The sequence below is a fragment of the Pseudophryne corroboree genome, chromosome 9 (genome assembly GCF_028390025.1).
Source record: "Pseudophryne corroboree isolate aPseCor3 chromosome 9, aPseCor3.hap2, whole genome shotgun sequence".
Classification (NCBI taxonomy): Eukaryota; Metazoa; Chordata; class Amphibia; order Anura; family Myobatrachidae; genus Pseudophryne; species Pseudophryne corroboree.
This window is the reverse complement of record NC_086452.1, coordinates 386,941,858-386,954,366: the sequence shown is the minus strand read 5'-3', so window position 1 is coordinate 386,954,366 and position 12,509 is coordinate 386,941,858. Positions and strand designations below refer to the sequence as shown.

The 12,509-nt window shown below is 47.0% G+C and overlaps 1 long non-coding RNA gene across 1 annotated transcript in view; it reads right to left on the bottom strand.

Moving 5' to 3' along the window:
• The window catches only part of LOC134957066 (uncharacterized), a 37,685-nt gene extending 31,622 nt beyond the window's left edge, over positions 1-6,063 (bottom strand). The window contains exon 1 of the long non-coding RNA XR_010186428.1: positions 6,015-6,063. This is a non-coding gene — a long non-coding RNA (uncharacterized LOC134957066). The remainder of the gene's footprint in view (positions 1-6,014) is intronic.
• Positions 6,064-12,509: the final 6,446 nt, after the last annotated feature.

The following is a 12,509-nucleotide window of genomic DNA, read 5'->3' as shown; positions in this document are numbered from 1 at the left end:
CCAAACGGGCGGGAGAGTGCGGATGACTCTGCAGCACCGAATGAGAGAACTCCAGGTCCTCCTTAGCCAGGGTATCAAATTTGTAGAATTTAGCAAACGTGTTTGCCCCTGACCAAGTAGCTGCTCGGCAAAGTTGTAAAGCCGAGACCCCTCGGGCAGCCGCCCAAGATGAGCCCACCTTCCTTGTGGAATGGGCATTTACATATTTTGGCTGTGGCAGGCCTGCCACAGAATGTGCAAGCTGAATTGTATTACACATCCAACTAGCAATAGTCTGCTTAGAAGCAAGAGCACCCAGTTTGTTGGGTGCATACAGGATAACAGCAAGTCAGTTTTCCTGACTCCAGCCGTCCTGGAACATATTTTCAGGGCCCTGACAACATCTAGCAACTTGGAGTCCTCCAAGTCCCTAGTAGGTGCAAGGCACCACAATAAGCTGGTTCAGGTGAAACACTGACACCACCTTAGGGAGAGAACTGGGGACGAGTCCGCAGCTCTGCCCTGTCCGAATGGACAAACAGATATGGGCTTTTTTGAGAAAAAACCACCAATTTGACACTCGCCTGGTCCAGGCCAGGGCCAAGAGCATGGTCACTTTTCATGTGAGATGCTTCAAATCCACAGATTTGACTGGTTTTAAACCAATGTGATTTGAGGAATCCCAGAACTACGTTGAGATCCCACAGTGCCACTGGAGGCACAAAAGGGGGTTGTATATGCAATACTCCCTTGACAAACTTCTGGACTTCAGGAACTGAAGCCAATTCTTTCTGGAAGAAAATCGACAGGGCCGAAATTTGAACCTTAATGGACCCCAATTTGAGGCCCATAGACACTCCTGTTTGCAGGAAATGCAGGAAACGACCGAGTTGAAAATTCTTTGTGGGGCCTTCCTGGCCTCACACCACGCAACATATTTTCGCCACATGTGGTGATAATGTTGTGCGGTCACCTCCTTTCTGGCTTTGACCAGGGTAGGAATGACCTCTTCCGGAATGCCTTTTTCCCTTAGGATCCGGCTTTCCACCGCCATGCCGACAAACGCAGCTGCGGTAAGTCTTGGAACAGACATGGTACTTGCTGAAGCAAGTCCCTTCTTAGCGGCAGAGGCCATAAGACCTCTGTAAGCATCTCTTGAAGTTCCGGGTACCAAGTCCTTCTTGGCCAATCCGGAGCCATGAGTATAGTTCTTACTCCTCTACGTCTTATAATTCTCAGCACCTTAGGTATGAGAAGCAGAGGAGGGAACACATACACCGACTGGTACACCCACGGTGTTACCAGAACGTCCACAGCTATTGCCTGAGGGTCTCTTGACCTGGCGCAATACCTGTCCCGTTTTTTGTTCAGACGGGACGCCATCATGTCCACCTTTGGTATTTCCCAACGGTTTACAATCATGTGGAAAAAACTTCCCGATGAAGTTTCCACTCTCCCGGGTGGAGGTCGTGCCTGCTGAGGAAGTCTGCTTCCCAGTTTCCATTCCCGGGATGAAACACTGCTGACAGTGCTATCACATGATTTTCCGCCCAGCGAAAAGTCCTTGCAGTTTTTGCCATTGCCCTCCTGCTTCTTGTGTCGCCCTGTCTGTTTACGTGGGCGACTGCCGTGATGTTTTTCCCACTGGATCAATACCGGCTGACCTTGAAGCAGAGGTCTTGCTAAGCTTAGAGCATTATAAATTTACCCTTAGCTCCAGTATATTTATGTGGAGAAAAGTCTCCAGACTTGATCACACTCCCTGGAAATTTTTTCCTTGTGTGACTGCTCCCCAGCCTCTCGGGCTGGGCTCCGTGGTCACCAGCATCCAATCCTGAATGCCGAATCTGCGGCCCTCTAGAAGATGAGCACTCTATAACCACCACAGGAGAGACACCCTTGTCCTTGGATATAGGGTTATCCGCTGATGCATCTGAAGATGCGATCCGGACCATTTGTCCAGCAGATCCCACTGAAAAGTTCTTGCGTGAAATCTGCCGAATGGAATTGCTTCGTAGGAAGCCACCATTTTTACCAGTACCCTTGTGCAATGATGCACTGTTTTTAGGAGGTTCCTGACTAGCTCGGATAACTCCCTGGCTTTCTCTTCCAGGAGAAACACCTTTTTCTGGACTGTGTCCAGAATCATCCCTAGGCACAGCAGACGTGTCGTCGGGATCAGCTGCGATTTTGGAATATTTAGAATCCACCCGTGCTGTTGTAGCAGTATCCGAGATAGTGCTACTCCGACCTCCAACTGTTCCCTGGACTATGCCCTTATCAGGAGATCGTCCAAGTAAGGGATAATTAAGACGCCTTTTCTTCGAAGAAGAATCATCATTTCGGCCATTACCTTGGTAAAGACCCGGGGTGCCGTGGACAATCCAAACGGCAGCGTCTGAAACTGATAGTGACAGTTCTGCACCACGAACCTGAGGTACCCTTAGTGAGAAGGGCAAATTTGGGACATAGAGGTAAGCATCCCTGATGTCCCGGGACACTATATAGTCCCCTTCTTCCTGGTTCGTTATCACTGCTCTGAGTGACTCCATCTTGATTTGAACCTTTGTAAGTGTTCAAAAAATTTTTTAGAATAAGTCTCACCTAGCCTTCTGGCTTCAGTACCACAATATAGTGTGGAATAATACCCCTTTTCTTGTAGTAGGAGGGGTAATTTAATTATCACCTGCTGGGAATACAGCTTGTGAATTTTTTCCCATACTGCCTCCTTGTCGGAGGGAGACCTTGGTAAAGCAGACTTCAGGAGCCTGCGAAGGGGAAACGTCTCGACATTCCAATCTGTACCCCTGGGATACTACTTGTAGGATCCAGGGGTCCTGTACGGTCTCAGCGCCATGCTGAGAACTTGTCAGAAGCGGTGGAACGCTTCTGTTCCTGGGAATGGGCTGCCTGCTGCAGTCTTCTTCCCTTTCCTCTATCCCTGGGCAGATATGATCTTATAGGGACGAAAGGACTGAGGCTGAAAAGACGGTGTCTTTTTCTGCAGAGATGTGACTTAGGGTAAAAACGGCGGATTTTCCAGCAGTTGCCGTGGCCACCAGGTCCGATGGACCGACCCCAAATAACTCCTCTTCCTTTATACGGCAATACACCTTTGTGCCGTTTGGAATCTGCATCACCTGACCACTGTCGTGTCCATAACATCTTCTGGCAGATATGGACATCGCATTTACTCTTGATGCCAGAGTGCAAATATCCCTCTGTGCATCTCGCATATATAGAAATGCATCCTTTAAATGCTCTATAGTCAATAAAATACTGTCCCTGTCAAGGGTATCAATATTTTTAGTCAGGGAATCCGACCAAGCCACCCCAGCTCTGCACATCCAGGCTGAGGCGATCGCTGGTCGCAGTATAACACCAGTATGTGTGTATATACTTTTTTGATATTTTCCAGCCTCCTGTCAGCTGGTCCTTGAGGACGGCCCTATCTATAGACGGTACCGCCACTTGTTTTGATAAGCGTGTGAGCGCCTTATCCACCCTAAGGGGTGTTTCCCAACGCGCCCTAACTTCTGGCGGGAAAGGGTATACCGCCCATAATTTTCTATCGGGGGGAACCCACGCATCATCACACACTTTATTTAATTTATCTGATTCAGGAAAAACTGCTGTAGTTTTTTCACATCCCACATAATACCCTCTTTTGTGGTACTTGTAGTATCAGAAATATGTAACACCTCCTTCATTGCCTTTAACGTGAGGCCCTAATAAGGAATACGTTTGTTTATTCACCGTCGACACTGGATTCAGTGTCCCTGTCTGTGTCTGTGTCGACCGACTAAAGTAAACGGGCGTTTTAAAACTCCTGACGGTGTTTTTGAGACGTCTGGACCGGTACTAATTGTTTGTCGGCCGTCTCATGTCGTCAACCGACCTTGCAGCGTGTTGACATTATCACGTAATTCCCTAAATAAGCCATCCATTCCGGTGTCGACTCCCTAGAGAGTGACATCACCATTACAGGCAATTGCTCCGCCTCCTCACCAACATCGTCCTCATACATGTCGACACACACGTACTGACACACAGCACACACACAGGGAATGCTCTGATAGAGGACAGGACCCACTAGCCCTTTGGAGAGACAGAGGGAGAGTTTACCAGCACACACCAAAAACGCTATAATTATATAGGGACAACCTTATATAAGTGTTTTCCCTTATAGCATCTTTTTTATATATTTCTAACGCCAAATTAGTGCCCCCCCTCTCTGTTTTAACCCTGTTTCTGTAGTGCAGTGCAGGGGAGAGCCTGGGAGCCTTCCCTCCAGCCTTTCTGTGAGGGAAAATGGCGCTGTGTGCTGAGGAGATAGGCCCCTTTTTCGGCGGCCTCGCCTCCCACTCTTAACGGATTCTGGCAGGGGTTAAATATCTCCATATAGCCTCCGGAGGCTATATGTGAGGTATTTTTAGCCAAAATAGGTATTCATTTGCCTCCCAGGGCGCCCCCCTCCCAGCGCCCTGCACCCTCAGTGACTGCCGTGTGAAGTGTGCTGAGAGGAAAATGGCGCACAGCTGCAGTGCTGTGCGCTACCTTTAGAAGACTGAGGAGTCTTCTGCCGCCGATTCTGGACCTCTTCTTACTTCAGCATCTGCAAGGGGGCCGGCGGCAAGGCTCCGGTGACCATCCAGGCTGTACCTGTGATCGTCCCTCTGGAGCTGATGTCCAGTAGCCAAGAAGCCAATCCATCCTGCACGCAGGTGAGTTCACTTCTTCTCCCCTAAGTCCCTCGTTGCAGTGATCCTGTTGCCAGCAGGACTCACTGTAAAATAAAAAACCTAAGCTAAACTTTTCTAAGCAGCTCTTTAGGAGAGCCACCTAGATTGCACCCTTCTCGGCCGGGCACAAAAATCTAACTGGCTTGGAGGAGGGTCATAGGGGGAGGAGCCAGTGCACACCACCTGATCGGAAAGCTTTACTTTTGTGCCCTGTCTCCTGCGGAGCCGCTATTCCCCATGGTCCTTTCAGGAACCCCAGCATCCACTAGGACGATAGAGAAAATACCAACACAGTAGTCTCCATTATTCAAATTACGCCGCACAGTAGCACCACTACACCAGGTAGAGACCCTTTTACACCTTACAGCGAACAGATTCCTCTTTTTACACATTACAGCAGACAGCGTGCCCTTTTTACACATAACGGCAGACCGCGTGCCCTTGTTACACATTACGGCAGACAGCGTGCCCTTTTTACACATTACAGCAGACAGCGTGCCCTTGTTACACATAGCGGCAGACAGCGTGCCCTTTTTACACATTACGGCAGACAGCGTGCCCTTGTTACACATTACGGCAGACCGCGTGCCCTTGTTACACATTACGGCAGACAGCGTGCCCTTGTTACACATTACGGCAGACAGCGTCCCCATTTTTACACATTACGGCAGGCAGATTCCCCATTTTTACACATAGCAGCAGGCAGATTCCCCATTTTTACACATAGCGTCAGGCAGTCCCCCTGTTTTACACATAGCGTCAGGCAGTCCCCCTTTTTTACACATTACGGCAGGCAGATTCCCCTTTTTACACATTGCGTCGGGCAGATTACCCCTTTTTACACATAGCGGCAGGCAGTCCCCCATTTTTACACATTGCGGCAGGCTGATTCCCCCTTTTTACACATTGCGGCAGGCAGTCCCCCCTTTTTACACATTGCAGCAGGCAGTCCCCCCTTTTTACACATTGCGGCAGGCAATCCCCCCTTTTTACACATTGCTGCAGGCAGTCCCCCCTTTTTACACATTGCGGCAGGTATGCCCCCCTTTTTACACATTGCGGCATGTAGTCCCCCCTTTTTACACAGTGCAGCAGGTAGTCCCCCATTTTTACACAGTGCGGCAGGTAGTCCTCCATTTTTACACATTGCGGCAGGCAGGCACAAGAAAGAAGGAAAGAAAGAAGGAAAGAAGGAAAGAAAGAAAGAAAGAAAGAAAGAAAGAAAGAAAGAAAGAAAGAAAGAAAGAAAGAAAGAAAGAAAGAAAGAAAGAAAGAAAGAAGAATTATACTTACCCTCTCCGCTGGCTCAGGCTCCTCGGTGCAGCGTCAGAGACGATTCCCGGGCTGGAGAGAAGGAGGAGGAGGGAGGCTGAGAAGGGAGCCGCAGCAGCGCTGTGTTACTGGTGGAGGCGCTGCTGCTGCTGCCCCTCTGCTTCCCTATAGGCTGTTCTCGGAAGACAGCCTATAGGGAAGCAGAGGGGCAGCAGCAGCAGCGCCTCCACCAGTAACAAAGCGCTGCTGCGGCTCCCTTCTCAGCCTCCCTCCTCCTCCTTCCCCCGTCTGTAGTACCGCTGCTCCTCTCCTCTCCTCTCTTCGCCGGGTGGCTGTGCGCTGCGGGCAGCGGTTGCCCGCAGCGCACAGCGGCATGTAATGAGTCAGTTTGACTCATTACATGCTTGGGCCCCTGGACAGAGGCGGGCCCCAGTGCAGTGCACTGCCGGTAGTTCCGCCTCTGCCTCCCACAGTGATTCGGGCCACACCTCCCTATGCAAATGGCTGTAGAAAAATGTATTTTCAACACCGCGACCAGGGTAAAATCAGTGTGTTCGCATTCCCCCTACCCCCACCCCTCCTCAGGCCACACCCCTTCAATAGGCCTAAGCCCATGTAATTATTACCCACCGCCCTTCCACCATTCCCCTCTCTGCAGTAGTGCAGATAGCACACTTGCCATGGCAGCATTAGACTCTTGTTATTTCACTTGTGCATACACACATTCCAAAGCTACTCCAGGGCAGCATTATATATCCTTTTTATTTTACTGGTGCACACAGCCCCCAGAGCTCCTCCTAGTATACAGGGCAGCAGCATTATATTCTTTTTTTTTTACTGGTACACACAGCCCCCAGAACTAATATACAGAGTAGCATTATACAGTATATATTCTTTTTTCACTGATGCACATAGTCCCCACAGCTCTTTCTAATATACAGGGCAGCAGTGCCGTAACTAGACATTTTAGCGCTGTGTGCAAGATAGGGCATCGGCACCCCCCTATGTAAAAAAGGGGCAGTGCGCGCCATAGGAGCGTGGCTTCATGGGGAAGGGGTGTGGCAACAAAATAATACCAATTCACATTACATATTATAGTAGTCTCCATTATTCAAATTACGCCACACAGTAGCACCACTACACCAGGTAGAGACCCTCTTACACATTACGGTGGACAGATTCCCCTCTTACACATTACGGCAGACAGCGTCCCCTTTTTACACATTACGGCAGACAGCGTCCCCCTTTTTACACATTACGGTAGACATCGTCCCCCTTTTTACACATTACGGCAGACAGCGTCCCCCTTTTTACACAGTATGGCAGACAGCGTCCCCTTTTTACACAGTACGGCAGACAGCGTCCCCTTTTTTATACATTACGACAGACAGCGTCCCCTTTTTTACACATTACGACAGACAGCGTCCCCTTTTTACACATTACGGCAGACAGCGTCCCTCTTTTTTACACGAACGATAGATAGATAGATAGATAGATAGATAGATAGATAGATAGATAGATAGATAGATATGGCTAAAGATGCACTGGAAAGTTTCATCAATGGATAGAGTAACATTGATGTACACTGAAACGATAGACAGTTGTGATGATATAGTAAATGACATGTACAGTACATGGTGTGTTGTGTGATGCCTTGTTGCCTGAGCTCCTTTAGTCAGTGTATAATAGAGAGCCCTTGTTCCCTACAATAGAGAGAGACCACACTGGATACACAATGTGTCCAGATGATAATTCTCATCTGACCTTGACAAGCCCATCTGAAAGGCAGGGTGATGCTCGTTCACATTCCCTGCTCTCGCCTGACCCAAAGTATTAGGACTGTGATGCTGGCCCATGCTACGCTCTGATGCCGGTGCTCTGTAATTAGCCTTTTATTACACAGCGCTGATTATAGGGTGCGGAAAGCCGCTAAAGGGCCAGGTCTGAGCGGGCCTATTGACTGTCACAAGTGACTCACCGGAGACACTCCTGGCAGTTCCGCACGCTGTGGAGAGTGGAGACTGTGTGCGCTGCTGCTGGTGGGCGGGGAAGGAGGGTGCCCAGTCCGCTCTGATCCCTCCTGCGTCTCCCCGGTCCGGGAAGCTGTGGAAACTCCCCCATGCGGGAGGTGTCACGGCCGAGGCTAGCATAGAGCACACTGGGTTGCTGGCGTACCACACATGTCGCTCACTGTAACATTGCTCCCGGCCTGATTGGCGGCGGCAGCAGCGACAGTCGCGTCCACGTCAGTCAGTGCCCAGCATCTGCCTATCCGTGAGGGGGCGGGGCCTAATGGGAGCGCGGGGAACAATTTGGATGGGATGCAGCACTGATTGGGTGGGAGACGAGTCTGAGGATTCCTATTGGGCGCAGTGAGATGTGGAAGGAGAGGGGACTGCTGCAGCGGCGCCGCTATCAGTTACATAGCGCTGCTGCGGCTCCCTGCTCCCTCTCCTCCTCCGGCACAGGCGGCTTGTAATGAGTCAAATTGACTCATTAAAAGCCGCTGGCCATTGCGCCCCCAGTACAACTGCGCTGTGTGCCAGGCACACCTGGCACACACGTAGTTACGGCACTGCAGGGCAGCATTAACAGTTGGTGCACAGTGGTGTTTTTTCTTGTCCGCAGTGCAGCCCAGAGCTCCTTTAAGCCTTTATTGGTGCACACTGGTGCCTGCAAAAAGTTATGGTGTGTGCTACCTTTACTATAATACAAGAACAGTGTTTTGCAGCAGAGTGTAAAAAAAAAAAAAGACAAATATAGAAAAAATAAACTTGTATGTGTTCAGGGCCAGGCTGTGCCACCGTACTTATAATATATGTGTAGTGAGAGTTACAGCAGTGTGTAAAAAAATTAAATATGAAAAAAAAGGAAAATAAACGTGTGTGTGTTCAGAGGCAGGCCATGTCACCACGTTAATATGTGAATCACAGAAATTAAATAAAAACAAACAAAAAGAAACAAAATTGTGTGTGTTCAGGGTCAGGCCATGCCAATGCGTTAATAATACAAGCGCTGTGTGAATCACAGCGTGAAGTTGTTGTCATTTGTTGTTGCACTGTGTTACAGTACTACTCAGTAGGTGTCATGGCACTGCGTTAATAATATAAGCAATGTGAGTCGATATGGATCACAATCAGTCAATAGAAGAGCAGGAGCAGCAACCAAGTGCTAGTGCTGCACTGTTTCCAAGAAAAAACTGAACTTTTCCCAGAGACATACTTGTGATGAGGTTGAATCAACACCAGAGTGACAACATTTTGACATATGGTCAGGCCTAAAAGAATTGCCTAAAATTAATGACACCTCTACCATGACTCAACTCGATACAGTACCCATCAATAGAATAGTAGAGGGTTATTTTAATGACAGTGTATAAATGAGCATGTCAGACGGTCCCTTTAACTACTGGGAGGGGTAAAAAGGCTATTTGGAGCCTATTGTACAAACTCACTATGTTTTACCTAAGCTGCTCACCCTCCAGTGTGTACTTAGAAAGAGTTTTCAGCAGAGCCAGGAACCTTGAGAGTGATCGAAGTACTCTGCTACTTCCTCAAAAGGTGGAAAAGATGATGTTCATAAAAATGAATTGCAAATTCCATAAGGAAGACCTTACCCACCAATTACATCAAAGCACGGAGACTTCTGTAATGGTGGATTCCAGCAGGGATGAGTTAATATTGTGTGATAATGATGTTAACACTGATGAAGGTGATGATGAGGATGATAATGACATCTTCCCACTATAGAGAAGAGATCATTAACAAAAAAAACAATGTCAGCTGCTTTAAGCCCATTGATAGCTTGTTTTGTGGAGACCCAAACAAACTAAGCAGTTCAGCAACAAAAGTGGCAGTCCCTGTCATTGAAGTGCTTGATTTGTTAAACTGTGCACATCATTTTTAATATCCAACATAAGGGTGGGTGGGAGTGTGGACAATTCCTTGCACCACTTTTCTTTTATGCCACTGCTGTGTGGCATTGTTTCATAGATGAGCTATAAACTGCCATGTGTTTGTGCCGCTGCTCTGGCGCTTAGTAACCAGCCAGCTCGCTGCACCTTTTGACTAATTTGGGTGAAAACAATATTATGAACTGTGAAATTAATCTTATTGAGGTTAATAATACTGTAGGAACAAAAAAAAAGGCCTGAAGTACATGATTTTAGCAGTTTATAGCATTAAAAAAAACACAACAACAACAACAAACAGATCAAAAAACAAAAACAAAACATGCGAGGTGGTTTTGTTAAATTAGAACCAAAACCTAAAACATAAAATGAATGCAGATCCAAAACCAAAACACTGGGGTCAGCGCCAGGGCCAGTTCTAGACCTTGTGGCGCCCAGGGCGAAAGTTTCCTTTGGCGCCCCCCTGACAGGCAAAATAGGGCATGGCTTCATAGGGAAGGGACATGACCACAGAATAGTACTGATTCACATTACACCACACAGTAGTACCCCTTATACCATGTTAGAACCCCTTACACCACAGTAGAGTAGAGCCCCTTATACACGTTACGCCAGGTGGACCCATATACACACTGCAACAGGTAGCCCCTTAGACACATTGAATTTATTAAGTGCCCTCTATGCAATGCCCTCATTAGTAGTGCCCCCAGTAGTAATGCCTCCATGTAGTATTGCCCCCTGTAGTAATGCCTCATGTACAGTAGTTGTGTTATGATCTTGTGTAGGTTGGTGGCAAAATCCTAAGCAGAGCAAATCCCCACATGACATACCACAAGTATGAAATTGAGAAAATTCACTTTCATAGATGAGCGACTTCTGTGTTAGCAACATTTTTCCTTAAAGGGTAATTTAAAAAGAACAATTTCCTTGACAGGGCTGAAAACTTAATGTCGACCTCGACAATTTCATGGTGCAAAATTAAACTGATTATATTATATATATAAAAAACAGAGTATGGAACATCTGCAGAAATTTACAGCATTTGAATCACGGTGATTGGAATAATTTGTTATCCCTGTCATGGTGATAAATATTAATTTGCATTCTGAATATTTTGTTGTGTATCTATTATGAAAGCAGCACTCTTAAAATGGTTGGGATGACAGCATATCTTAATTATGATCAGTGCTTTCAAAGGCCTAGACAGCTCGTACTAGGCTGTGTAATCCTTTTATGCTGCAGTTTAAAGGTTGTTCAGGTCTTAATTAATGAGACATTTTATGACTCGTGTAGTATTTAGAAAAAAAACGGGTGCTAAGTGCATAAAGATATTGTTTACTAGGAAATGTAACTATGGGGTTTAGTAATTTACAGATGGAGCCCTGCTCATCTATCCCTTTAATAGGATTAATTGAGCCAGGGCAGTCAGACTTAATCCCCTTCTGTAATGACTTAATCCCCTGCTGTATTGTTCTCTCTGTATTGCAGCCGAGAACAATAGATGAAAGGTTTATGCTAATAAGCCTTGGTGCACCTAGGCGCAGCAGAGAAGGCTAGTTGAGCGAGGCTCCATTTGTAGATTTAAATAAAAAACTAATGTCAAAACTGCTTACAGACTTTGCCCCACAGACCCGGGGAAAAATATTTAAAACCCAAAGTTAGGTAGGGTTGTGAGGATCTGCATAACTGGATGGTTGCAGAGTGTGTATCATCAAAGAATGTTAGTTAGCTACAGGACTGCTTTGTTAAGGGCCTGATTCAGTGATGGACAGTGTCAATAGATAGATATTACCTATCTACTAGTTTAGGGTGACTAGTAGTTTATACCAGTCACCCTTCATGCACATGCTATTACTGTATATTTGTTCAGGAAATCCTTTTGTTTGGAGACATTTTTACCATTTATGAAAACAAACCATGTGTGTGCTTATAAAATATGCAGAATCACACGCACTCTCCAGACATTTTGCATTATGAAATATGGTGCTGACCATCCGGAAAGTGCTGAATTTACAGCACGACTTGTAGAGGGATTTGCTTCCATTGCATTCTTAAACAGGAGTTTCAAGATAGTGGTCCAGTTATTCCACAAAGGTTACAAATAACCCATGCAAACCGTACAGTTTCTAAGTATCTAATATGGTGCTTCAGTTACAACAAACACAGATTATTCCACAGCACCTGAAGTCTTATAAATTCCATCTAACAGATTTCTGCACCGAGGCATAAAATGTTTCTAGGAAATGTGAACTTGTGTTACCTCCGAGAAGCGGCAACCATGTACTCAATGTGGCTAAGAGGGTTCGGAAATGAGGTCTTCTGTGTTCCCTGGAGGAGATAGTTCCTGGCCCCCTATACTAGACGTCTCATGTATTGTGCTTTTTCCCAGGGCAGTCCCTGACCTATACACCTTGGAACTGATACAGAATTGAACATACGTCATTTCCAAACTAAGGCGGTAATTCAGAGTTGATCGTAGATGTGCTAAATTTAGGACAGCTACAATCATTTACTCTGACATGCGGGGGGGGGGGGGGGACGCCCAGCACAGGGCTAGTACGCCCGCCAATCAGGCCCTAAACCCCCGCACAGGTACAAAAGTATTG